The 27551-nt window shown below is 43.4% G+C and overlaps 1 long non-coding RNA gene across 1 annotated transcript in view; it reads right to left on the bottom strand.

The window, feature by feature from the left end:
• Positions 1–7304: 7304 nt before the first annotated feature.
• Positions 7305–27551, bottom strand: part of LOC308193382 — a 24410-nt gene continuing 4163 nt past the window's right edge. Inside the window, exons 2-3 of the long non-coding RNA XR_013949588.1 lie at positions 12308–12370; positions 7305–12221 (exon numbers count right to left, since the gene is read on the bottom strand). This is a non-coding gene — a long non-coding RNA (uncharacterized lncRNA). The remainder of the gene's footprint in view (positions 12222–12307; positions 12371–27551) is intronic.

Genomic DNA, 27551 nt, shown 5'->3' with positions numbered 1-27551 from the left:
TCGCTTTCCTCCCATTCCTCTGTGATTCATGTTCGGCATCACAAAAACGAATCTTGCAATTACTGAAAACGCAGTTCAGGGCTACCGTTTCCTGAAATTAAAAAAACAAACAAACAAAAAAAAAAACAGGAGTAACCCCGCAAAGACATGGAAGTCTGATTTTTCACATTCTGGCAGGCAAGGCAACATGCAGAGTCAAACATATAGTTAGGAGACAGCGAAGATGGTAAGCCACAGCCTTCAGTGGGCTCAGACCGCGCAGCACAGCCCAGGCAGGGATGGTTCCTGAGATGGCCGCAGGGATGCTGCTGTGCTGCCGAGGGGAGGACACGCCACGTCCTTCCCCACTGGGTCTGCTTTACAGGGGTGGCCTCTGTCCCCCCATTTTCTGCATACCTGTTGTGGTTTCCTCCCTCTGCAGCTATCTGGGGACCCCTCTGCCAGTTGCAGGAGGTGCCCACCGTCCCCTGGCTCAGGCACAGCCTGGCCTCTGATGCCTGGGCAGCCGCGGACGTTAGAAAAGCCTTCTGCACTTCTCTGCCCTCCTTGGGTTAAACAGGGATCCTGAGCTGCGGGCAGGCTGCCCAGAAAGGGAGGCAGGCTTAGAAAGGCAGGCTAAGGCTTTGTTTTTAACACTTCCCAAGGAAAAAAAAAAAAAAAGATGTTTTCTTTTCTTTGGAGCAAATAATAGACGTGATAAATTTGCAGGAAAGATTGGGCTAGGCAGTTTTACTGCAAGAAAAACTCAGTGAGGTAAAGCACTAAACTCTGCCTCTTCCTCTTCTCTCCAAACATCCTTTCAGGCTAAACTCATTTATTTTATCCTAAACCCCACACACTGTGGTTTTTTCATTTGTTTGTTTACATCAGGAGACTTTATTGCTGGGAAGTAACTCAGGGTGCAAAAGACAGCAGTTTTAAGCAAAAAAAAGACAAGTCCCGTGTTGGACTGGATGTTATTCATTCTGAACTCTTTTATCACAGATTACTCTTGTTTTCTATGAGCCCAGACTGCCAAAAAGCAATCCTTTGTAGTAAGTGGTATACAGCTGCTGTGGATATAAGTCAGGGTAGGGGAAGAGAGAGCATTTAGCCAGGAACATCCCAGGACAAGAGTAGCAGGAAGATGCTGAAGGAGAGCTGGGGATTCCTGCTAGTCACAGCTTCTCAATGCCAGGGAAAAGCCTGGGGATGTGGAGAGCCTAAACTTCTCCATTTGCGATAGCACGGGGGAGAGCACTAGTGGATCAAGGCAATTAAAGGAGAAGACAAAGATAAAGCCTTACCAGGGAACGCTGCATGTATTTTTACATGGCATATGTTACGTGACACATGCTGCTACTGACACAGACTTTTGAGGGTTAACTCCACACCCTGAAATTCCCTAATAATAACATTAAGTATCATACGCAGATAAAATCTGTTATGCTACATCATTCTTTCCATCTGCCTGGGAGGAATGCAGGGAAGCTGTCAGGGCTGGCATCCACGCAGTCCGAAGGCTGACTCCCCCTTCTGCATCCCCAGGCTCACCGAGCACACACCTTCCTAATAGACTACAATTGGCTTAATTTGATTTTTACAAAAGAAAATTAAGTAAGCGCAAAAAACACTGAAAGTATTGTAGAGAACGTCTCTTTGAATCACATTTAGCTTCGTGTCATGCCAGGAGATAATGTGTAGTTAAATCCAGCCTCAGCTGGAAGGAAAAATGGAGCTAATTCAGCTCAGTATATTTTAGATATCAGTGGCACAATTGCTACAACTACCAGTTGACTCAATACTTTTTAGGCTCCTCCTTTTCCAGGCCATTTTAGGAAGCTAATCTGGATGATGACCCTCAAAACTTCACCTTCCATGTGCAGTTGACTCATTAAATTTAAAAAAAAAAAAAAAAGTTTTTTCAGAGGTCTCTCACCTACCACAGGTTTAGACTGTCTAAACATGGCTATCTTGGGTTCAGTTTTATGATTGTTGCACAACAGCTGTATATAGGGACATTCAACTGACAGCAGTTGTGATTACATTGTGATTAAAATAAATTCACATAGTTGTGATTAAGCTGAGATTAAAATAAATTCATACTCAGATGTCAGATCAAATCCTGTGTAAGTGTAAAATCATTTTAACTTTGTTGAATTCATTGAATTCCTGCCCGTTTTCATCAGCTGAGGCTCTGACTGGAGCTGGACTCTCCTGAGTAATCTTCTATAACTAACAAGTGAGCTTGCCCAAGCACCTTGCAGTGTTTCTGTCCATTCATTTATGTAGAGGTCCTCTTCGATGTTTTTCATGGCTTGAACATGAAGCAGGGATCCTGCACCAATTCTTGCTGAATCAGGGCTCACTGCATATACTACCAATCACTTTTCTCACAAGGGTGCTTAAAATAGCAGCTTCAGCTCATCCTAGCGCACTGGGGAATCTGTCAGCGAATTTCATGTTTCTATTATTACAAGACCAATTTTAGAACCAGAAAAAAAAATAATCCTAGTAGCAATAAAGCTCCAGAGCGTCTTAAAAGAATCCAGGTGGAGATGGGTCAGCACTGCAAATATATTCACAACACAGCGCCAGAATTTCAGGATGACTTCGCTCCAACATGTTCATATCATCTTGAATCGGCTTTCCACAAACATTTGAGCAATTAAAATGTTGATTGACAGCAGTGTTTACACTTCATTTCTTATGCAGCTGCATATGGAGGTAATTCGTGGTAAATGAGTTTTGCATTAGCAATAGCAGTCACTCTTGTCAGAAAAACTTGCACATTTCTGAGTTTAGGAGAGCAGGAAGGTGTCCAACAAGACGCATCCCTATTCTGGACAGTGTTGTAATGTGTGCTTATCTCCCAAAGACGTCCTTCAGGCCCGGTTCTAAATTCATCTATTGACATGAAGCTGCAAGGAGACTGGGGGAGGTGGGGACTGGGTACCGTATGACTTACCAACTAGTAACCTTAAATAGCTGACACCCTGCTGGTTACCCAGAAACTTTAAAATAAGCACGAGTGGTTGAAAATTTTCTAATAATACATCTTGATAGAAATCACAAATGCTTGAAGTTGTCCTATAATTAAGGAGCATCAATTAGTTAGTCATTTCTGATGAACATCACCTTAAAATCAGACCAGTCTAGCACTTCTGTTTTTGTGTCTTTCTTTTTTCATGTGATCAAGCCCTTATACACCAGACTGCAGGAACCCTGGTTAATACCAGAAGATAAAGGAGTTCCAACATGTTCCTAAAAGAGAAAAGTGGAGAAAATTCCTCAACATCCATGAGCCCTATGTAATATGTAATAGTATAAAGCTGGGTAATTCCTAATGCCTTGGTTAGTTATTGAAGGGAAAATCTGATTTAAATGCATATCCTTGCCTCCTGGAATACACTTCTGGGCTCTATAGTCCTATTTCAGCCATGTTCTGGAGGGTGTCTGAGTCCCTCCCAGCGCAGCACAACGCCGAGCAGGGCACAGTGCTGTTGCTGAGCAGGAAACCAGCCAGAGTCTGAAGAAATGTAAAATAATGTGGAGAAATGGCTGATTTCACTTGGGAACTGAAGCAAAAATAGAATTAAACTCCAATAACTTGTCATCTCTGTGAACTTTGAAGGCTGAGCCATGCCTCTCAGATATGCCGTATGAAATATGATTCATGGTTCTTCATGGATGTGTCCCTCGGGGTCCACATGCAGCTCTACATGGATTGTTTCACATTTGGTTGACTTTGAGCAAACCTATAAAATCTATTACTGATGCCATAGTCAGTGTAAGCAATACAGATCATGAAGGATGTACAAAAATCCTTATTATCGCCCTCTTTTTTGGGGGGCTGTCAAGGAGGAAGATGATAAAGAGCAGGGTGATTTACATTTACAGGCACGTGTTTGGTGCAATTTTGAGTTCCTATCCTAAAGACAGGCATCAGGACACAGATTTATACATCTTAATTTTGGAGCACTGCTAATAAAGTATGCATAAATTATTTTTAAAACGCAACAGTAATTAGAAACCTGAACACTGCATGATTTTAGAAAACAAACAGCCTGTCCTCGGCCATAAAAAAGTTCTCTTACCCATATGCTTGTTCAAAGAAAATGGAATTTATAGTCCCTGGGTATTGCTTTGAAAAATTGATGTCAGTAGAGGAGTAAGACCTGAAGACAGGAAGGATTCAGAAGAAAAGAAAAAAAACAGAACAACAAACAACCTAAGGATTTTGGCTGGAATCTGAATGTTCTGCGAGTAATCAAAAGCACTGCGAGCTGGTGCTGCTGACTTGTGCTGTTCCTGCCGCATCTGCCACCATATTACTACTATTTTGCCTCAAGCATTGCTGTGGAGCTCACTTTAGCTAATGATCATGCAACTAACAGTCTGTCAGCCTTAATATCTGTGGGAAACAAAATGGAATTTGTCCCTACACTATTAGCCATGCTTTCTAAACACACCTCCTTTGGCCATATGTATCGAACATTACATTTAATGGCTGCTGTGCTACATGTCTACTGGATATGTGCAATAAAGAATAATATTATAGGGCAGTAAATAGAAGCCTACACACTTTCCTTTGGCATAAACTTAAAACACAATACCACTTTGATCACTGTTCAGTTTGGGGAGTGCGTGCAAGAGATTAGAAGCGGCGAGTCAGTAGCCCAGTGGCCAGTAACTGTGCCAATTCAGGGAAAGACTCCACTTGTGCCTGAGGCCATCTACTTACGCGTGTGGTAACCACCATGAGATATAACACGAGGACAATTAACGCTTCCAGCCTGAGGAGGTGAAAAGGTCTAGTCACTCAAATGTGACTCAAAGGGGAGTACAGACGGGTTGGGGAGGGGGAAATCAGACAGGATTCTTGATCTGTGAGACATTTAAACACAGGGAGGGAGTCATCTCTTCAGCAACAGCCACCCTAACCATCTCCATCCCCAAAGCGATGGGCACCAAGCCGTGTCAGATGAAAAGCCAGATACTTGCTGGATGCAGCCGGAGAGGGCTGCGAAGACTCAGATGCCCGAGCCCTCTCTGATCTGGTATATATGCTACTGCGCTGCTGGGCTGACCCACTTCTCATGGCAGTGAGCTGATCTGTGAACTGTCAGGAAAGTGTGAGGGATGGGCACGGGTGAAAGCAAGCAGTGGATTCCTTTCAGTCAAGCTAGTGCTGTGGCAGAGTTGATCCCTGTAGACTGTGCTTCCCAGTCCCACAGATAGGTTTGCTTTAAAGAAATCAGGGAAAGCAAAATGAGTACATCTTGCTTTTAACGCTATTCTTCCCTCTGAGTGCACTCATCACTTTCCTTCTCTGGTCATTTTTTTCATTCTTCAAATTTCACTCCCTTGACTAAGAAGGGAAGTGCTTGTGATTTACTGGTTCCTTCCAAGTGTTCAGGGACAGAAACGGGAATCTGCCCTCCTGACTTGGACTCAGGAAAGCTTGAGTTTTCAGCCTCTCAGCATACATCCAAATGAAGTGCAAGGAAGCATTTCATCCTCTTTTTCTAAATCAAGGAGCCAAGGAGTACATACTTGCTGCAAGGCAATGTAAGACTTATTCTCTGCACTGGAACTTGGTTATTTTCCGGAAACCAAGGTGGTGGTCCTGTGTCTTTATTCCTGCTTTGGAGAAGGGACTGAAAACACAACCAATGCACTAATATCTGCTTTAGTTTTGTTTAGAATTAAAGGATTTATTTCTTCATGCTATAGAGTGTAATCACCAGAAGTGCTCTGAAAGGGTACAGTACTAAATAGGTAGGTATACTAATTCTCCAAGTCCTTTAATTATTTTCCTTTCAGCTTCCACATCAAATTCTAGTTCCTAAATGCTTTTTAACTCTTCCCACGCACTGCCACATTTTGCTCAGAATCAGCTCTCTACCAAAGCCAGTTTGTAGCTCTCACCTTTTCTATACATCTCATCCGTTCCCATACATCTCCTCAGTTCCTGACATTTTTGTTTAGTTGAGAGATCTCAGTTGTGTATCTACACTCCCTTAAAAGAAATCACCTAAAAAAAATAAAAAAAAGTTACTTTACCATCTGCATATTTTTGTTTTATATTCTATATTACGCCATGTAGTTATGTATTTTAATGATGATTTAGCTTCAGAGCTGAGCACCTCAGGAATAAAGACAGTCTTAAAGAGGCAGGGGTAGTGTATATAAGCACTCAAGCTGAGTACTCTATACAGCTGTGGATATCACACACTTTAGGAAAGATGGAGTGAAAGATGAAGAGGTGGAGTTATATTAAAAATTAGAAAACGGAGTTGGTTAGACTAGAAAGGAGGATGTGAGAAGCCTTGCAATATGTAAAAAAGTTATTGCAAAATTATCTGAAAGAATTCATTTCCATGTGACTGAGGATAGGGAGCAGGAGTGGGAATAATAGGTTTGTGCCGCAGCAGGACAGATTTAAGATGCCCTTTAGGAAAACCTTTCTAATGGTTAATGGCAGTTAAACACTGCAGTATCCACTGGGGAGGGAGTGCAGTACTTAACTGAAGTAATAGGGGATAGATCCATTGCTTTTGCAGTGGTCTTGACATAAGATTATTGCAAGTTTAAATGTGTTTCTCCAAAACATCCATCTCTTGCCACTCAAAAAGGCAACTGGTTGCAGACAGCAACTTCCAAGGGAGAAGCAGGAGAATATCTTCAGCACGGCAAAATGTTGCTGCTGCAGCCTGCTTTGCTGCAACACACGGGGCTTTCTTGTCATTTACTGGTTGCTGATAAATTCTGTGCAACAAAACCATGGACCCCTTGCACCTTCCCTTAAGTGGAAAAACAGTCATCGCAGTATTGAGGTGGCAAGTAACTTGTTCAGCTGGTTAGTAAACACTGCTAATTATGGTGTGGTTTTGAAGTCTTGAAACCATAAAATTGCACTGCTATGCTTGAGACACCACAACAGAGACTTGAGGAAATTAAAACAAAAATGAAAAGCAAGATTTTGCTTTATAAATCACACACAAAAATCATCAGAGCCTTCAGAAGTTCTTTAGGCTTTTCATAGAAGTTATCTCAAGCTAGATCTTCATCTTCAAGTGTTTCATAAAAATTGAAATGAGAAAAAAGTTTAATGTAATGAGGGATCTGGCAGAGCACCATGATGTACCCACCCAAGAGCTACGCTACCTGTACTCTCTCCTCGGTCCCAAACCACCTGCATCAACTTGACAGGTGCATGAAGTCTGATACACCATGACCTTGTATTCTTCGAGAAGGCCCTTTAGTTTAAGCAACACCTTAGGTTACAAGCGTTGCCTGGAGGTAAAAACATCCAGCTTCTCCATGTGAGAAATCTCAGAATAGCAAATGGCATAGGCCCCAGCCCTGCCACAGTGGGAACCAGGGGGAACATTTTGAGTCAAGGTCCTGGAGAAAGCCTAATTGTGTACAAGCTTTATGTAGCACGGAAGATACTCATTTTAAAGAGTAAATGGCAAACTACAACCAAAATTAAATATAAGACCTCATAAACAACTACATTTGCAACATTTTATTTAAAACACGGTATAAATAACATTATCGCTAAATTATGCCCATTTTTGTTACTCTGCGGATTTCAGTGAGGAATTTAATATCCTCATGGGTGGTTTGGCTCCTACACACACACCTTAATTCTAGCAAGAATTGTTGGTTTTGTTTCGAGCAATTGATAGGATTATAAATGTCCACGCTTATTGCATTCTTTTCTCCACAAAATTAGCTGGAAGTGGCAGACATACACATTCTGACACTGAATAAAATCTGCTTAAGCTTAGCAAGGCATCTCCATTGCACAGGAAACAATAATTATTTATGTAGGACTAATGTGGAAAATTCTATTTGCATTTTATAACAACTGTGTGTTTTGTTTAGGAAAAAGGGGAATTCTGAGTGTGCCCAATATTTTTGTTTTTATGGTAACTGCGCTGTATGATTAGTTCTTACAAATGCAAAACAAATAGTGTTGGAACAGGGCACTTAGATCATGGAAGAGCATTAGAATCTTGTCCTCTATTTCAGATTTTAAAAATGAGGTATAAAGCAAAGAGTTCCTAGATGAAGTTTCAAATTTAAGGCAAAATGCACTTAAGAGTTAACCGTGGGTTACCTCTTAACCCTTGTGTTTGTATAAGAACATGGACTAATATTGCAAATGAAAGAGGTAAATCTTTTCCTGCTCAGACATAAGTAGGTGTATTCTCTCTGACATCCTCTAGCCATCTCACTGGTCTCTGCTATGCTCTGACTTATAATCAGTGCAGTTTATGAAGCAATCAATATTGCCATTTTTATGACAAAATGACATCTTGTGTCCAAATGAGAGATCTTGAAGCATCTGCATTAGCATGGCAGTAATCAAATTGCTTGGTTGCTCCTTATCACACAGCAGAGGACACACTGCAGAATAAAAGAGGGACGGTAGCTCACACAGGCATAGTCTACTAGCCAGGGAACAGCCATAGTAACAAGCCTGTACGAAATACATACTGATCAATTTTCAGCTTCCAGGGAGCCAGTTAGTTTAGTATACTTAGATACTCGGCATCTCCACTTGTCAGTCAAGCTACCATCTGCTCTCACTCCCTGTAACCCCTTCCAGGTTGCCTATGTACTACAACGTACCTTCAAATCCCTTCTACTTCAAAGAATTTGAGACAACCTCTGATCCTTTCCCTCCTGCTTTCAGCACGCCCCAGCTCCATGTCACGCAGGCTGAGAAGTGCTGGCCTATTACACGGCTAAGCCTACATAATATTTGGAAGGCAGATGCAAGTTTGCTTCACGCTGGTAGGAAGCGAGCCAGTTGGGATGCAGGAGACACGTGACTGCATTATCAGCACAACGCTGAGCTTGATGCAATAAGCCTGACAGAGAAACAGAATACATTAACTGAGCTTCACTCAGCGCAGGGCATGGGCAAAGCGAGCTTACATCTGTCTGCAATCTGTCAGGCAGCTCCATATTGTGCCTGAATAGCACAATTCCCCCTTGAGTCTTATTAGCCCACACACAGACTGAAGCAGGGACAGAAAGCTATTCTGTTTGCTTCCTACAGACAAATTTGCTATACTGGACTTCCATCAAGGGCAGCACACCTGTGTGGGTGCAGTTTAGCTCTGCTCTGCTGTACTGCCGTTTCTAGCAGAGGTACCAGGTCTACATTTCCTAGAAACCCTTTATATTCCACTTCCACATTTACATTTGTTCAGTTTACCAAGAAGAGATAATTTTCTGCACTGCTACCTGCTTCTACCCACTGAGAACCAGCTTGCATATCCCTGACACTTTTATTTAAAAAAAAAAAAAAATCATGCAATTCTCTTTTCATTTTTGGTCCATCCAAAAGAACAAGAGTGCTGATAATGCAAGACTTGCAAAAGAGCTCCTTGCTTTCTCTGGGATTCATGGTCTAGCATCACTTAGGATGAAACCCACAGTTAGTCATTTTGAAGCATGTAAACATTATTAGGCAATAAACAGGCTTGATTAATTCTTGGGACCATACACCCCTGGGAGTTTTTACACGCAAACTTTCTTTCCAAGGCCCATTTTCAATGCTACACCTACTGAACATAAGGGTAGCATATCCCATATACACTATTTTTATGAGGCCAGTTGCCAGATGCCCTAGCCATTAAGGGCCTTTCTTTCATAAAACTTTGAGGACCCTTGGCTTGGAGTGCTCTGTCCACAGGAATTCTCCCCCTCTCAGTGATCCCTGATATACAAACGTGTTTTTCTCAAGGAGACACAGACTAAAGCACTGTGGATCAGCTCCCTGAAGCAGCTGCCTAATGCTCGGGCTGCAACACTGAGCACAACACAGCCTTGACCCCTTTTTGCGTGCGGTTCTCCAACAAAATTCGTCTCTCAAATCACACAGCTCATGCTAGAGAGATACTCACCACCCATGCTGCTTTCTTCTCCAGGAAGAGAAGGTGTTATTCAAGGTGCCCTAGCAGCTGCTTCACAAAACCCTGCCCAGCCCCATGGGACTGCCCGCGGGTCCATCAGGGCAGGGCCCAGCAGCTCATCCTGTCCCACCGCCACCCCAGGGGCACTGGGGCAGCCCCAGCACCCTGATCCATGAGGACAGGCTGAGGCCAGGGACACGGGCCCACAGTGGGTCAGGGCTGTGGGCATCTGGAGCTTGGCCCTGCTGCGGCCTCGCTGGGGCTGGGGCTGGTGGTCCTGGGCTGACGTGGGGTCCTGGGGGCAGGCAGCGACAGGCAGGGCTGGCGGTGACCCAAGGGGCCCTGATGACAATTTTCTCTTTTCAAATTGCTCTCCTCAGATACGTTTCTCTTGTCTGAGTGTGTTGTTGGTCTTTTGCTGCATCTCCCTCAGGTAGGCTCCAATCACACTGGTTCTCTGTGGATCACGCTTGATCGCTGGTGGTACTAAAGCAGACACCCCTCTGAGATTTGCATATTTTGTTCCCTTATTTCCAAGTTACCCAGTCCTGCCTCAGGAGGTGCCAGTGTAGCAGTGAGAGGGTGCGCTGAGTCACGCCTACCTTCAGTTAGTCACAGGGATTCCCTGCCCCTCCCCACCTGGATTTCCAGGCTTCCTCTGACTAAATGCCCCGTCACCACAGCCTCCCTGAACCGAAAATCCCCTTTCCCTGGGCTCAGCAGGAGTCGTGTCTCTGTCTCCTAAAGCTGAACCCACGGGGCCATTTCCACGTTCACCTCCGCAGTCTCAGCTCTGGTTGCTCCCGTGCTGGCCCCAGCACAGGCAGTGTCCCCGCTCGAGGCTGCACCCTCCAGCAGCACAGCTTTATGCGCAGCTTTCTACTAGAGGTGGCAAGGGCTCTTTGCCAGATGCTCACCATTAGAAAGCAATGGGTTAGTCTCCCCTGCCATACTCACTGTTAACCCTCACTGATTCATACCCCGGGTCAGAGAGTTCAGTCCTGTCGTGCTCCAGTGACATTTCGTTTTAATCATGTCGATATTTTGAGCAACCCTGGAACGAGTGGCCTACCTTAGGATAGGTGAAAGAGGGGTGGAACTGAGGTTCTTGGCTGCAAAAAGGCAAGCTTTAGCAAACCAAGGTAATGGGGAGGTGAAGTCAGTGGAACCGGGCACCTCAAATGACTCAATGCTCACAACACTGCACAGCTTTTCAAATAGAAGATGAAAACTTATCTAGAAGTGTTTTGTTTTTTGATTTTTTTTTTCAAGAAAAGGAAAAAAAGCAGCAGGAAAGGCATACAGACTTTACCAAACGAACAGCTGCATCCAAAAGGATATAGCGAACAGGCAGGGAGACACCGGGGTCAGAAAGGAGCGATCACTAGAGAAAGCCATTTCGCAACGTCAGTAGCAGAGCTGTAAAGACAGACCTGTCACCAGGCAAGCTCATTTAGTCCACACTGCCTCTGAGCTCTGATGAAACCATAGTTCCAGCAATCACTTCTAGCAATGAGTCCTGGGTGACAGTTACACGTTTACCCTTTGGTTTCGCAATTCAGTATTTTAAAATATCTTTTGTTGATATTAGTTTGACCGCCCCAACATTAAATCACTGCTTCTCTGACGTTCAGTGCAGAGCTGCCTTGTGCTTTGTCTCACTCTGTAATTGCCTCCACTGCCCTTCCTTCCCAGGGCAGCTGTTAGTGTTTTTCTCTCAGGTTCGCAAAGCTGCCAGTGGCACGCACAGTTGTCTCCCAGCCTCACATTGAGGTGACCTCCCCTCTACAGGCCACAGTCTTTCTCACTCAACATCAACTCAGATCAATAAATCCAGTCCCCAAAGCACAGCTAATTACACTCCTCCGCTGTCAGGTAGCTCCAGCATGTCCCAGTGACTCCCAAATTAAATGTGGACTAAACCTAGCTCTTTGCAAACAGTTACACTCTTCACTGCTGTAGGTGTCTGTGTGCATCTTCAGCGTGAGAATGGACATCCCTGGGGCATGCTTGCACAACAGCAGCTTGTCTCAGGCATCCCGTCATGTTCACTGGGAGAGAAAGCATTTTTTGAATTATAACTAAAGGGATTTAGTTTCTTCGCAAAGTCATGCCCAGGACTACATCTCATACACACCAGATGGACTACTAGTGCTTTTTTTTCAGCAACAATCTCTGTTGGGTCCTATCTCCGTAGCGTTCTGCTCAGTTGCTTGCATATACAGACAGTGACCAAGCCCCTCACAAAGTCCTCAAGCTGTGTTTTCAGTGGGCTGAAGCCAAACTGATGCTAAAGAAGCCAAGCTGCAATGGCATAAAAAGAAGATACTCTCATGGAGAAATAAAAGGTTTAAAGATAGGACACAAAGGATAAAAGTCCATTTGCTCACCGGAGGAAGATCACCAATGGAGTCCCACAGGAATACATACTGATTGATCTTGTCCTAAGTGACCTGGAAAATAGGACAAGATGAAGTAACAAAGTTTGCTGACAACATTGTTATTCAAAGAAGTACTTGAAGCCAACTGCTAAGAGCTGCAGTAGGATGTCATAATACAGAATGACTTGCAAATAAAAAGGCAGCTGAATTCAATATTGATAAATGTGAAGTCATGCACAAGGGAGAAAAAAAAAAAAAGCCCAATGCACAGGGGAGAAAAAAGCCCAACTATGCTTATGATAGCCTCCAAATATCTGCTACCTCTGTGGAAAGCAATCTTGAGGTTATTATAGATAGGTCTATGAAAATGTCAGCACAGTGCTCAGTAGCATTTAAAAAAGCAAATCAAACGTTAGGAAAGAAATGGAGACCAAAACAGAAAATATCATGATGCCACTGTAAAGATTCATAGCATGACTGCATCTGAATACTGTGTGCTATTCTGTCCCCATGCTCCCAGCTCAAAAATGTGGGTAAAAAAAAAGATGCTGAAAAGTCTGAAACTGTTTCTATGTGAGATATGATTAACCAGAGCAGGAGCCTTTGTCTGTGAGAACAGAATACCAGAGAGAGGACGCAATAAAAGTCTGAACAGTCTTAGGTGGCTAGAAAGATGCAAACAGTGAATAACTACTCACCACCTTCCGATACAGGAATTTAAGATGAAATCAATAGTGAGAGGTTCAAAGAAAGCAAAATGAGGTAATTCTTCAATCAACTACAGTTCAGCTGTGTAACTCATTGTCACAAGAGGCTGAGGGCACAAAAGAAGTATCTGTGGGCTTAGAAGGTTGACGGAAAGTGAACCCATTTGAGGGTTACTGGATAGAAAGACTCAGAGTTTCCCAAAAATGCAGATCTCAGACCTCTGGGAGATGCCCTTGCTCCATTCCTGCATCCTATTCATCCCATTTCCCACTGGGCATCCACTATTGCCCACTGCTGATGAGCTGCAGTGGGACCCACAACAATTCCGGTGAGGATCAGAGCCAACCCCAAAGCTTACCCTTTCCTCTCAGAAGTGAGGCAAACTTAGCTCTGATGTCTATTTTATGCTGGAATAAAATATAGTTTGGTCTAAGTCAGAAGGGAGGTGTAAGCTGTGTGACTTGGATTAATTTGGCATTCAGTGGGTGTGCGAAAGATGACATACCCATCAATGGAACAGATGGTCTGGGCAGCAGAAAAAATAACTAGATAGCTACAAAAGAAGGAAAGCTCTCCCCAGGCAAGTTCTGTTCTTCGCTTCACCGGGATAAACCTGAAGCAATTTCATTGAAGGGACTGAGCTGTTTACCTGTTTCACCTGAGGTGTAACGTAGGTCTTTGCCTCATTTGGCTTCTTGCTGGAATGTACTTGCTGGAAATTCATCTCCTTCCTCCAGACTGAATTTGGCTCCTTATGATATTAACTCTGTCTTGTTGAATCTTTCATGTCTATGGAGCAACATTTAGACTGATCTACTGGAAGGGGAAATCAATCCCACACACAGCTCTCCTCGGCCCTGCGCATCCCTGGGAGGCAGCTGGGGTGAAGAGGTCCAGAGGCTGACAGGTAGCAGAGCAGCACAGCAGGAGTGATACACCCATCCTTGCAGGCTGCTCTCCATTGCTCAGCACCATGGGCATACAAAAACACCCTGAAATCTCCTTCACTTGGGCTAAAAGACAGCTTTGAAAGCTGTATCAATCCTTAAATAAAATCACAACCCCAGACTGCAGTAGACATACATCCCTATCAGATGCATTAACCATCTCTCCTTTTCTTCTCTTGGCCCTTCCACCCATCCCAGGTGGTTTTTTGTGCTGTGGCCACCTTGGCGTCAGGGACCTGACCCTCCTGCAGGACAGTGACACGGATCACACAGGTATCTCCCAGTGCTGCACAAGAAAAGTATCAGACAGGCCCCTAAGCAAAAAGCGTTCTACACGCCCTAAAGTGACATCAGGATAACAGATGACAATGTGCTAAATGAAAGTACTCAGATTTTAAACATAATATTAAATGGAGAGCTCAATGACTGAGCTTTATCCTAGCATAATGTTTTCTACATTGCAGAATGCAGTTTTCTCTATTTTTGTGTAATCTGTTAAACACAGTTTCTGTTATCCGAAGCATGAATGTTTGTCAATACCAACTTCAAATAATAAGAGGCTGATTTGCTTGCAGGAAAAAAAAAGAATGACTCATCTGGCTGCACATAAAACACTGAATTCTTGTAAATGTATCCTGTGTATTCTGTGTACTTAAACAAGTCTATGATACGAGGATGCAATATTGTTTCCACGTAGAAACAGCATCCAGATCTCTGTGTGGGTGGATAGGCAGTGGGTGGATATAATAAAAACCTCTATGATGTATTGTACATATCCCTCTGTTGTTTTCAAATATAGTTCTGAATTATTAATACCTAAAAATGGAATTGTCCAGTTCTGCTCCTATGCATCATTGTTTACTTCAATAAACCTAAATTTAGCAGGAAATACTGAATATTTAATCGTGCAGCATAAGTAAAGAAGACTCCCAACCATTTTGTAAAAACTCTGTTTCAGAGATGGCTTGAAGTGCTTAATTTTTATTTTTTGTTGCTATATAATCTGCTGCTGAAGTCTGATGATATATGACTCAGTCACTTGACATTCTGTGATAAATTCCTCACTTTCACAAACCAGGGGGAGAAAACTGAGGGGTCTCTGACTTCATCCTGCGCACCCAGGGCATCACTTACCAAGCAGATGTGAGCTAACACCCATCTACTTCAGGCATCTTAATTTAACTTTGGCTTAACTCTTCCTTTGGAACCCGCTAGTGGAAGATGCTGACTCTTCCGCTGTTTCCTCTGGTGGTTTTTGCAAACCCCCATCCCAAGTGTCCCTCCCCCTTTCCCCATGTGTAGGCTCTCTCCCAGCTGGGGGGCAGGTGGGGGCTCTCCCCACAGCACTTGGTGCCTCTTGTCACCCTGAGAGCCAGCCACAAAGTGCCTGAGGTGGTTTGCACAGCAGAATCTGCCCACTTCGTGGTGGCAGATCCAACACAAGGTGCACTGACAGAGGTGGGGTTGATCTACTTCAGTTTTTGTCCGTAATTCCTATGCAGGGTTTTTACCAGCTTAGTTTTGGTGCTGCCACATGTAGCAGCGCTGCCACCCCCTAATGGCAGGCTTTCTCCTTCTCTTCTGAGCGTGTTGGAGGCTTGAAGCCCATAAGCTCCTTGTGCTCCCCCCACGTCCACGGCACACCCCAAGGCAGCCCCTCTTGCTGCAGGTGCAGAGATGGCTGCACAGCCCCTGCCTGTCCCCGCGAGCACCCCCAAAACCATCAGGATCCCTCGCCACCTGCACACAGCCAAACACCCCTGCGCACACGCAGGACCTCTCCCCCTTCACAGACACATGGACGGAGTGACAGTGACACCCGGTCCCACAGTCACACGTTTAAATACAACGCAGGAGGTTCCCTCTGAGCATCAGGAAGCGCTCCCATGCAGCCACTGACGGGGCACTGGCACAGGCTGCCCAGAGAGGCTGTGGGGTCTCACACCTTGGGGATCTCAGAAGCTGCCTGGACGTGGTGCTGGGCAGCCTCTGGGTGTCCCTGCTTGAGCAGGGGGTTGGACCCTCCAGAGGTCCCCGCCAACCTCAGCCAGCCTGTTGTTCTGTGACACAAGAGGAAGCTGAAATCATCCCAGGACCCCAGCCCATAATATTAAACAAAGTCTGAATGTTGAGGGCCTAAAGAGATTCATCCGTCTGTGTCGAAGGGCTTCAGAGCTCATCTGCTCCCTATTCTGTGCAAAACCTCACCTGGCTCCTTGGCTTTAGCCCTTCCTTATTCAGTACCATACAGCAATGGATAGGTAGAGCCAAAGAAAACTGCACACTGAACAGTTTTTTACAAAATGACTGCTGTGTCATTTTAAGAGTTAGCTGGCAGGCTCTGGCTGCAACCTCCCCTGCCTAGAACTCACCAGAAAGGGATGAGCGCACGTTTTGGCAACACATTCGTGCGGAGCTTGTGAGTACAGCTTGGGGGTTCAGAGAGGTAGTTTCGAGAAAAGGCTTCTACAGAAGGATAAATAATGAGGCAAAGGCACACTGTGTGCTTCTTACGCACCAGATTGTATCTTAATTCCTACCAAGGCTGAGTATCTAGGCAATGGTAAAACTTCACCAAGTTAGCAGAGCTTTCTGCATATCATTTCTCTCCAGAACTTCAGAGATGTAGACGCTACCATTTAATATTCATTTACTTGTCCAAAACATGATATACACAATAGATTACCTAAAAATATATTTCTAAAATATAATTCTTAAGTATAAAGGAAAACCCCCTACTGGTCATTACTCATTATTCTTGCACCCACTTTTTATGTTCCTCCAGCGTAATACAAATTAGGAATACTGTAATTTCATGTTTCCATTTGCAGATAATGAATGAGGTCAGAGGTTGGACTAGCTGATCTTGGAGGTCTCTTCCAACCTAGATGATTCTGTGATAAGCAATTTCATTTTTGTGCACGCAATCTGGGTCAGATCTTCAGCCCCATCTCCAGTGAAGACGAGGTGCCAGATGTACATATCTGTATCACAGAATCATATGCACACAGTGTTAATTCCCAGAGGGAGTGGATGGAAAGCCGTGCCCACACCAGAAGTTGTGAAAAGGTCTCTGGGTGTGATTGTAAAGCAAGAGCCTGACAGAGAGAAAAATTGGGAATGAATAGGGCACATAAATAATGCTGCAGAAATGGGGCCTACTGTACATTTTGGAAGGTGCTTTCTAGGACCTGTGCAGTCTTTTCATACAGGACAGGAGCAGGGAGCACTTGTTAACCTGGTAACAAGGCAGATTACTGCCGTGAAGAAGTGTGAAGCAACAGTAAATGAAACTGGTCCGAATTATTCTTTTTGAGCCCACTGAGGAATGAGCAGTCACAAAGGCAATAGAGGGCATGGCAAAGATAGTTTAAGGCAGCACATTACAATTACTGGCCTCGCAACCATTGTTTAAAAGGAAGGGCTTTAAAGTCTGTACTTGGAAATGCTGCATCAGGTGCTGCACGGCTGCTTGCAAAATAGATAGGGCCACAAATAGGTTGGATGTTTTCCACTCAGTTATATACACAGTTCTGGCTTCATACAGGCCAATTACAACGTCTGTGGGCAGACAAGAAACAATTCTTTTAACACACTGCAGCAACCTTTTCTTGCTATCAGGTAGCTTACATCTCATATACAAACCTGCTCTATTTTTCTTTAGGAACTCAACCAATACTGAAGTCAAAAGTCAGACTAGCAATGCAGCTAGCTGATAACACTTTGACCACTGCCAGCACCCAGATGATGATGGTTATCAAGGGCCCAGACTTTTTAACACAAACTTCAATTATTTTGTTGTTCTTTAACAGCAGTGGGGAGGGTTACCACAGTTTCTCATGCATTTGTACATGACACAAAGACTGTGGTTAACAGCACTATTCCTGAGACAAGGTGGCAACTCCCACTGCAAGGGTAAAGCCCACCAGCTTACATAATTTTCAGGGCAGAGCCTGAGGCTAAAGGATGATGAACTCTCACAGCCACCAAGAATCACCTTCAATAGTACCATCCCCCAAGACATTCATTTTGAGCCTTGCCTTGTCTGAAAAAAAATGTAAGTATATGTTTGTTTTATATAAATATAAAACAAAACCAATACCCTATTAAAGGAAAAACAAAACCCTATTAAAACAAAGCATTACTCCAAACACATAATATCCCCCAAGAGAGTGATGAGGATGAGCTGCTAATGGCAAACAGCAGATCCATTGCTTCCTATACTTGGCTTGTGCTTGGATATTACTGCAAAGAAAGTAAAATGAAAAGCCACATTGAGCATAATGGAGCATGCTCTGTGTGCCAGAACTACTGGCTGTGGAAGAGGACACCCTTGTACGAAGGAAAAGGTTGGCAAAGCTGTCAGTGAGACCTCCAGGCTGCCTGCAGGCAAGAGGAAACCATGCTTTGGAGTAACAGTTACGAGGCGCTTAACCCTCTCACAAAACACCGTTCCCCCATCCTCTCTCTTCCACCTCCTCCCCCCGAGCAGCAGAAAGGAACAGGGAACGGGGGCTGCGGCCAGTCCCTGATGATCTGCTCCGTGTGGGACCCATGGGCTGCAGGGGGACAGCCTGCTCCACCAGGGGCCTCTCCTCAGGCCGCAGGGGAACTGCTGCTGTGTGCCTGGAGCACCTCCTGCCCTCCTGCTGCACTGACCTTGGGGGCTGCAGGGCTGGCTCTCACTCCTCTCTCCCAGCTGCTGTTGTGCAGCAGGCTTTTTCCTCTTTCTTAAATCTGCTCTCACAGAGGCACAAACAACATCGCTTATTGGCTTGGCTCTGGGCAACAACGGGTCTCTTTGGAGCCAGCAGAAACTGGCCCTTATCTAACATGGGGCAGCTGCTGGACTTTTCTCACAGAGGCCACCCCTGCAGCCCCCCCTACCAAAACCTTGCCACATAAACCCAGTACAGGGTGAACGTCAGGCACTTTTGTAGGGGACTGGTTTGTTCAGGCTAAGGGACAGAGCTGGAGTTGCCTGTGTGGTATAAATGGGTTGGTGCAAAAAAAGTAAATGTGGAGCACAAGGGGGAGATTCAAGACCTGTATGGATGCTTCAGCTTCTTATCCCATTATTTTAATATAATTAAAGTCCAGAAAGACATAGGAACTTGTCTTAGCTAACAAGAAGTAGTACAAATCTCCTGGAACCCTGGAGGGAAATGAAGCTAAGAACATCCTTTTCATGACTTTGGTGAGTACGAAAAGGCACTCCCCTACCTAGCACTGTACTGTGTATAATAAAGGCTTTACATTCAGAAAGTCTCTCTCCTCTCTGCATAACCAGAAGAAATCAGGGAAGTTTTTGTTTTTCTTTTAAATTGGAATAAAACCCAGATGGCGTTTACCTGGGAGAAAGGTATGGGCTTGAAAGCGTGTGCAGAGGCATTCAAGCATGGTGGTCAGTTTGGGAGAGATGATGCAAATGTACAGGGGAAGGCAGAGGAAAAGGGAGGCAAGGGCTCTGTCCTGTGTGGGAGAGGTGGGTCGTGCTGTGGGGGAGAGCAGAAAGAAGGGCAGGATGAAAAGGGAATAAAATGGTTGTGTCCTGTTTGGGAGAGGTGAGGTGTGATATTGCCTGGGGCAGGGAAGGAGAGAAGATGCAGAAGGGCTGTGTTCTGTTTAAGAGAGACAGGGTGTGCAGCTAGGCAGGGGTAGAAGAGCACAAGGATTGTGCAACATGTGGATTTGGGGCATGAGGATTGCGAATTTATTTCTAGCACAAATTAAAAGCCACGTTTCAAAGTGGAGGGCCAGATTCTTCCAACTGACCAGGCTCCACATACAGTGTCCTGATCTGGAACTGCGATGTCCTAGGAGAATATTGCAACAACTGTACCGAGGATTTGCCTCAAGATTTGTGAGGCAGCTAGGAATTCACTTAGAGAAAAAGTCACACCAATGCACTGTTGAACGTGGAACTCAGTTAAGCAGATGTTTCCTTTATGTTTGCTGCCTAATACATGCAAAATCCTGTAACTGCAGAGAAAAATAAATCAGATAGATAAACCACAACAAAAAATACGCTATTTCTCAAATTCTAAAGTGAAGGGGTTGTGCAGTTGTGTTCATGGCGTCTTGTGGTTTGGATTAGTGTGGCTGCATGGATGTTGAAAGGCCATGAGCTAGCTGGGGCCCTACAGGGTGATAGTTGGGCAATTGATTGCAAGGATTTGGTGGCTTTGTAACAGGAGAGAATTATACTGGATCTATCATGCAGGCTATTGCTAAGCTGTTCAGAGCAATAAATAGATTAATAAAAATTGAAATTAGCTTAAAGGAAAAGTGAAAATAAATTCACTGAAACCAAGAAACAAATGATGCGAAGTATGGCAGGCTCCCAAACTCCATTAAGAATAGGTGTGTAACTAAGTGGTAACTTGACCAATGCAACGCCAGCCTGTGAATAGGTGTGTTATTTTCACTGAGCAGCCTACAGATGCTTAAGCAATACTTAAACTTATGATACGTCTGCCATTCCTTATTTGACGGACCATGGGAGAGACGAAGGGCAAACATCTAGAAGCTCATAGGAGACTGTGGAAGACCCAGACACCATGGAAACAAATACAGGACTTTAAAATCTTTACCTTGAGACAATGTTCCACCTCAGGCCGTACTGAGTATCAACTAATACCAGTCAAATGATCCTCAGACTTAAAAGTTCAGCAACAGCTCATGAAGAATGAATAAGCAAAGCTGAAATGCCCTATTAATACCACAGCTAAAAAAACAACAGCAAAGTCCTTCTCTCTTTGTCATTTCTAAGGTGTAGTCGGGGCATATGCATGCTGTAACTAACACATGAAATGGTTAGTAGCATGGTTCTTTAAAAAACACGAATATAGATTTTCTTCAGGATGATATCCACTCATTAAGGTGGTATTTCCACAAAGGGGAGGATGCTTTTGCTACAGGAGCTGAGATAATTTTTTGCAAAGTGTGGAAACTACCTTAAAGCTTATTATACGTATTTTCTTCCTGGAAATCAGAGCTGAGTAACAGTTGTATAAATAAAATCTTGTTATAATATATATGAAATACTAATTCATATCAGCTTTAAATTACGTGATTCTCCTGCCCCTTTTCCTGGAAAAAGAGAGGAAAAAACTCATTCTTTCCTCCTCTGGATTAAAAAAGTTGCTGGCAGAAACAAAAAATCTGAGGAATGAGAGGATGGGCTTTCTTAATGTTAAACAAAGCACATCAGCTTTACTGAGAGCTACTCAAAGACACCAGAAAACTCAACAGTACATAGCATTATCACTTTAATCTACCTCTCCACTGCCAATCCCACACACTATCCAAACTTTCCATACCATCTGGCAGGAAGTTTACACAGAAACTGAGAAAATTCCTCTGATTCCAGCCTGGATGGATGTAACAGTACAACTCGTGAGGTTAATCTAACCATGCAATACATTTAGACATTTGTCCTAAGCATAACTAAATCTCTTGACCCTCGAAGAAGACATTCAGTTTTTATTGAGAATGAAGGTGGAAAGAAAAAGAAAAAAAAGAAGAAAAAAAAAAAGCATGCATCCAAGTACTTACTTAAGTATAGAGAACCTAAACTTGTAGACTGCATATCGACAGAGAGCAAGAGGTTGAAGTCTGGCCCTGCTCAGAGATCCAGCAAGACCTCTTCTACATGACCTAATTTGATTAGAAGAACAAATTCAGTAGTTTCATCAAAATGAGATATGAAGTGATCAGCCACACACATTTTACTCAGATTATTGCACCAGTGTTATGGTTTTGGGATTAATGCTTTGGCTTCTGTGTAGCTGCTGGAGATAACTTTTAGCTCCAGAGTTTCCAAGTGTGTGGGTACTACACTCTACCCTGATCAGGCAGGGAAGTCTTTTAAAATGGTTTAATGCAAATAGAATAGTTTAATGCAAATAGAATACACATTCACTGTGAATTGCACTTCTTCTAGTCACAGTTTCCAAATTTCACATATAAATAACTTCTCTGCAATAGTAACAACAAGAAAACCTCCTGAATTAAAAGTATATTGCATAATGCATATAAACTGCATTCACTCACAATCCATATACTGACTGAAGCACAGTCTGGTTAAGTAGGAGTATAGTATTTTGATCAAACATACAAAAGGTCAATGTTACTCAAATCCAATTATTTCCTTTTTCTCTCTCTCAAGAAATGCAAGAAGGGACAAACTGTTCTACCAAAATACAAACCTGCTGTAATCGTCATCTCTTTTGAGGACCGAATTCAGTTTATTCTGAGGATCTGAAATAATGTATTTTTCACTGCTGGATTCCAGATAAGCCCAGGTAAGAAGTGCAGAAACACCAGGAAAATGGTCATTATCACAGTATTTCCATGCCACATTTGAAGCAAAAAAGCAGTAATTCTCTTTTAAAAAGAATTCTTCAAAAATATTACCAGTCATTTCTGAAAATTCAGAATAGGCAAATAGCACAGATATGTACTCAAGCTCTGGGTGCTTACTAAACGGTAACGCAACCCAGAGTGTTGGGAAAAGTTGGAAAATTACACTCTGTGTCTGTATCATATTTAGGACCTCTTTTTGGTTAATGCAACCAGTGCGTCTTCATTGCACAGTTACCCTGGGTAATCTGTATCGGAGTCTAACCAAAATTCAGGTATCTCCCACAGCGTATATACTGTGACAGTATTTAAATTATAGGTGACTGAGACACAATGGCTGTTTTTATTTTTTCATGCTTATAACCTCTATGGTATTTTTTTTTAGCCAAGTTAGTCACCTGTAATGAAACATATGCATTCCCCCAGGACACATACGGGAGAACGCTGGGAAGAACACTGGAGGATTATCTGCATTCAAGTCATTTTGCCTCTAGCTTCACTACAAAATGTGTGATTTGCAGCCCAATTTAAAGAAAATCCCACTCTCTCATCCATCGAAGTTAATTTAACAGCCCTCCTGCTTTGAAGTCCAGAAAGACTCTTAATGAGGACAGAAGTGAAATGCTTGGGATAAAACTCATATAAAAACTCCAATTAAGAGGCCAGTTACAACACAACTAAAATCCATTTCTCCACCATTACGAAAGCAGGAACATTACTCAGTTATGCCACTGACTTCACCTGGAGAGATTTGTGTGTGTGACCTACAATGCAAAGTGAATAGAGACAGCAGTTCTAACATGACAGTGGTCAGAAATACAAGGGAACTGCTAGAATCGTAGTCAGAAAGCTTGGGGAAAAAAATAAAGCCAAATGCAAATATAGAGGGTAAACACAGTCAGTTCAATATTCAGAAGAAGAACTGGATTCTACTGAGTTAAAAAAAAAAAAAGGAAAAATATTTTTAATTGTATCCTTTAGTTATTCAATTGCAATGACCTCAAAGCGTGTTATTAACATGAATTAGTTTTTCGACTGCAGCTCTCCTTTTGTAGATACTTACTAATATTTCCAATTTGTAAATAAGAGATGCAGACTATGAATCTGGCCTGGAGCCTACTGAAGTCAGCAGAAGTCTGCTTAGAGCTGGGAGGGCAAGCTGTGTGATCTGCCTTGCAACAGAGAGAGAGGATCTCCTGACTTCAGACTAAGAAAAACATGTTGTCCTTCCAGCTTCCCTGAGCTCACTTTTTTTGCCTGTAACAGAAAAATACAGGCCCTACTTCTTTCACAAAATAATGGCCAGGCAAACAGATGTGGCAAGGCCACAAACTATCACTTTTATTATTAAAAATCAGAAGACCTAAAAATAGTCTTTGGCTATTTTTGAACATTAATGTTCAAAATTAAAACAATCCTTTACCTGAATTTGATCGTCTTACCATCTAATCATGGCTGCACTCCCTTAAGACAGTAGGATAACATGAAAACAGCAACTCAGGCTGTGGAACCGAACTGTTTACATTTTTACCATGCTAGATAACTTATTAAATCCTAGCTGATGCATTCTCAGCACTGAAGAGAATAAGCTTTTCCAAGAAATCGCTTGAGAAAAATTACTGGGAAAGCTATCAGCTGTAACACAGTGGGTTAAAATTATAAATAATGGTTGCTACACTCATTTCTGTTGTTTAACATCCACAGGGAAAAAAAAAAAAAAGCAGAAGTGTTTGGGAAGAAAACTGAAGTAGATTTGAATTTAAAAATAGGGATTGTATTTTGTGATGGAGGTTAAAAGGAAGCCTTAATGGAGCAAGGAACACTGCCCTATTCCACAGCAGATCAAGCTGTCCAGTCAGCTTAGTACTTCTACTGCTGCTAGTAAGTTTAATGCTTTTGTAATTATATTTCTGTTTTTCTGTAGTATCAGTAAAGATGTGAAGGGTCTGCTGACCTTACAAACAGCCCTGAAGCCCTTTATTTTCTGAAGAGCTTGGAAACGGCCAAAAAGAAGCAAGAAGGGCTAAGAAGTTTAAAACTGTTCATTGCTCTATGCAACATTGCAGAGGCTGCACTCAGAGTACTGTGACCAGTTCTGGGCTTCCCAGAACAAGAGAGACATGGACATACTGGGGAGAGTCCAATGGAGGGCTACTAAGATGATTAGGGGACTGGAGCACCTCTCCGAGCACTGGCACAGGTTGCCCAGAGTGAAGATCTCCCTCCTTGGAGATCTTCAAAAGCCACCTGGACATGAAGGTGGGCAAGCTGCTCAGGGTGTCCCTGCTTAGACCAGGTGACCTCTAGAGGTCCCTTCCAACCTCACCCACTCTGTGGTTCTATGATTCTCTGAAGACAGCATGCTAAATTCAGAGTATAAACGAAAAACTCTTTATAAATCTGTCAACAAAGACCAACTAATTGGCTTCTTTTTGCCTTTTGTATGAAAAATCACAGGCGGTAACAAACAGAAAAAGGGGTGTTGGTGGTCATGTCCAGTTTATTTGCTATTTCAGCAACATCTGCAGAGCCTGCTATTGTTTTGTAAATGGTTAGAAAATCTTGTCATTATTGATCAACGTCAGAGCTGCCACCAGCTTCCATTGACTCACTATTCATGAGCTTATTACCCAATTGATTTTTATCAACACACCATACTGCACAGGAACGCATGGCTGAAATAGCAATGAGTCAATTTTTCAGCTAGGTATTTTCCTTCTGGGAAGTGATCTTTGTAGTTTTGCACACAATATCAAAGCTTCGTATATTTCAAAAAAATCCGTGCATAAAGGATGTAGGCTGTCGGTTCTGTATGTTCAGCCAGTATATGAAATAGTTTTCTATGTTTTCAGTGTGCAGTGGGAAATTTTGCATTGACTGTTGGACACAGATTATACAAATCTTTGCTTAGCTAACAGCTTGGAGCACAAGTTGTTTTGCTTCAGCACAAATATAGGCAGTCTGTGTCTTCAAAGGTTAAAATACGCTGACTATAAAAATGCATAGTATTGACCCATCTTCATTCTCTCAGCCATTACAATATTGATGGTGCTGTTTACAAGCAAAATGACTTCTTCCACTTACAGCTTAACCTGGTCTCTGGATGTTAAATTAGGTTTTTACTGTTTGTAAATCAGTGGTAACTTATCTCTCCAGAAGTGGCTGAAATTCCAGGTACAGACCTACTGCTCACATCTCAGCTTTACCACAGAAATATTTTAAACATTTTTTTTAATAGAATCACAACTGTCCTTCACCTCTCAGACTGCAATTTTAAAGCCTTCTTGCCCAAAGAAACAGTTGTCAGTACCACTGCACTGACCATAAGGTTTCTAAAGGAATATTTGGCAGATTCCAAGTTGGAAAGAAATATTGCACTTTTCCAAGATGCAACCAAGAAATGTGGTAAATGCAGTTCCCAGCTGACTAGAAGCTCGCAAATGTTGTCCCAGTTTCCGAGAAGGGCAAGAAAGAAGACCCTGGTAATTACAGACCTGTCAGTCTCACTTCAGTGCCTGGTGATATTATGGAGAAGATTATTCTGGGAGTTACTGAAAAATACCTGAAAGACAATGCAGTCATAGGTCGCAGCCAACACAGGTTCACAAGGGGAAGGTCCTGTTTAATGAACTTAATTCCCTTTTACGATAAGGTCACCCCCCTAGTTGACCAAGGGAAGCCAGCTAATGTAATCTTTTCGGATTTCAGCAAAGCTTTTGATACTGTTTCTCACAGTATCCTTCTGGACAAAATGTCCAGCATACAGCTAGATAAATACTTAATACTGTAAGTGAACAATTGGCTGAAGGTTTGGGCACAAAGGATTATAGTAAATGGGTTATATCGGGTTGGTGGGCAGATACTAGTGGGGTCTCCAAAGGCTCCACTTTAGGGCCAGTTCTCTTTAATGTTTTCATAAATGACTTGGATGCAGGACTAGAAGGTACGCTATTAAAGTTTGCAGGTGATACTAAATTAGGAGGAGCTGTCAACTACCTCAAGGGTAGAAAGGCATTGCCAAATCTTGACAAATTAAAGGGCTGGGCAATGACCAGCAATATGAAGCTTAACAAGAGCAAGTGCTGGATTCTGCACCTGGGACAAGGCAACCCTGGATGTATGTACAGAGTGGGGGACATGAGATCCCCTGTGGAAAGGGATCTGAGGGTTCTTGATGGCAAGTTGAACATGAGCCAGCAGTGTGCCCTAGCAGCCAAAAGGGTCAACCATGTCCTGGGGTACATCAGACATGGCATTGCTAGCTGGCTGAGGGAAGCGACTGCCCTGCCCTGCTCTGTGCTGGCGTGGCCTCACCTCTGAGCATTGTATGCAGTTTTGGGCACCACAGTACAAGAAGGCCGTGAAACTATTAGAGAGCGTCCAAAGGAGGGCTACAAAGATGGTGAAGGGTCTGGAGGCAAGACCTATAACAAGCAGCCAAGGTCACTTTGTTCAACCCAGAGCAGAGCAGGCTGAGGGGAGGCCTCATGGCGGCCTGCAGCTCCCTCACGAGGGGAGCGGAGGGGCAGGCGCTGAGCTCTGCTCTCTGGGGACAGCGACAGGACCCGAGGGAACGGCATGGAGCTGGGACAGGGGAGGGTCAGGCTGGGTGTTAGGAAAAAGTGCTTCACCCAGAGGGTGGTCGGGCACTGGGACAGGCTCCCCAGTGGTCACTGCACTGAGCCTAACAGAGTTCAAGAAGCGTTTGGACAATGCTCTCAGATACAGTGTCCCATTTTGGGGTGGTCCTGTGTGGAGCCAGGAGTTGGATTTGATGATCCTTGTGTGTCCCTTCCAGCTCAAGATATCCTATGATTCTATGGTGCTATTCTGTCAGCAATATCAGGACTTGCTTGCTGGGCTTTACTCTGCCCCTTTTTTTACTCCTCACCTCCATGCTTGATTTTGTTGAAATAGTCCTTTCGCTACAGTAGTGCCCATACCTCAGCAGGGATGAGAACGATCTTTATGTGACCTCTCCTCCCACAGTGAATTTCACCTTAAAACAGGTAATAAATACAGTTAATAAATTCACTTTACAGAAATGGCTTCTCCTTTCTCTACCTCCCCCCCTTCTTTACAAGGAAGTGTGTGTGTTTTTTTTTTAAAAAAAAAAAAGATCGATTTCAATACCAGAGCCTTGGTGCTTTTTCGTCAGAGTATGTGTTCCTACACCACGTGGTGCCTGGCTAATGCCGTGCAGTCAATTATGCAGTATCTGGGCAGAGAAGCAA

This window comes from Anser brachyrhynchus (assembly GCF_964034855.1).
Source record: "Anser brachyrhynchus genome assembly, chromosome: 3".
Lineage (NCBI taxonomy): Eukaryota > Metazoa > Chordata > Aves > Anseriformes > Anatidae > Anser > Anser brachyrhynchus.
Note: the sequence above shows the minus strand (reverse complement) of the source record. Positions and strands in the feature narration are given on the sequence as shown.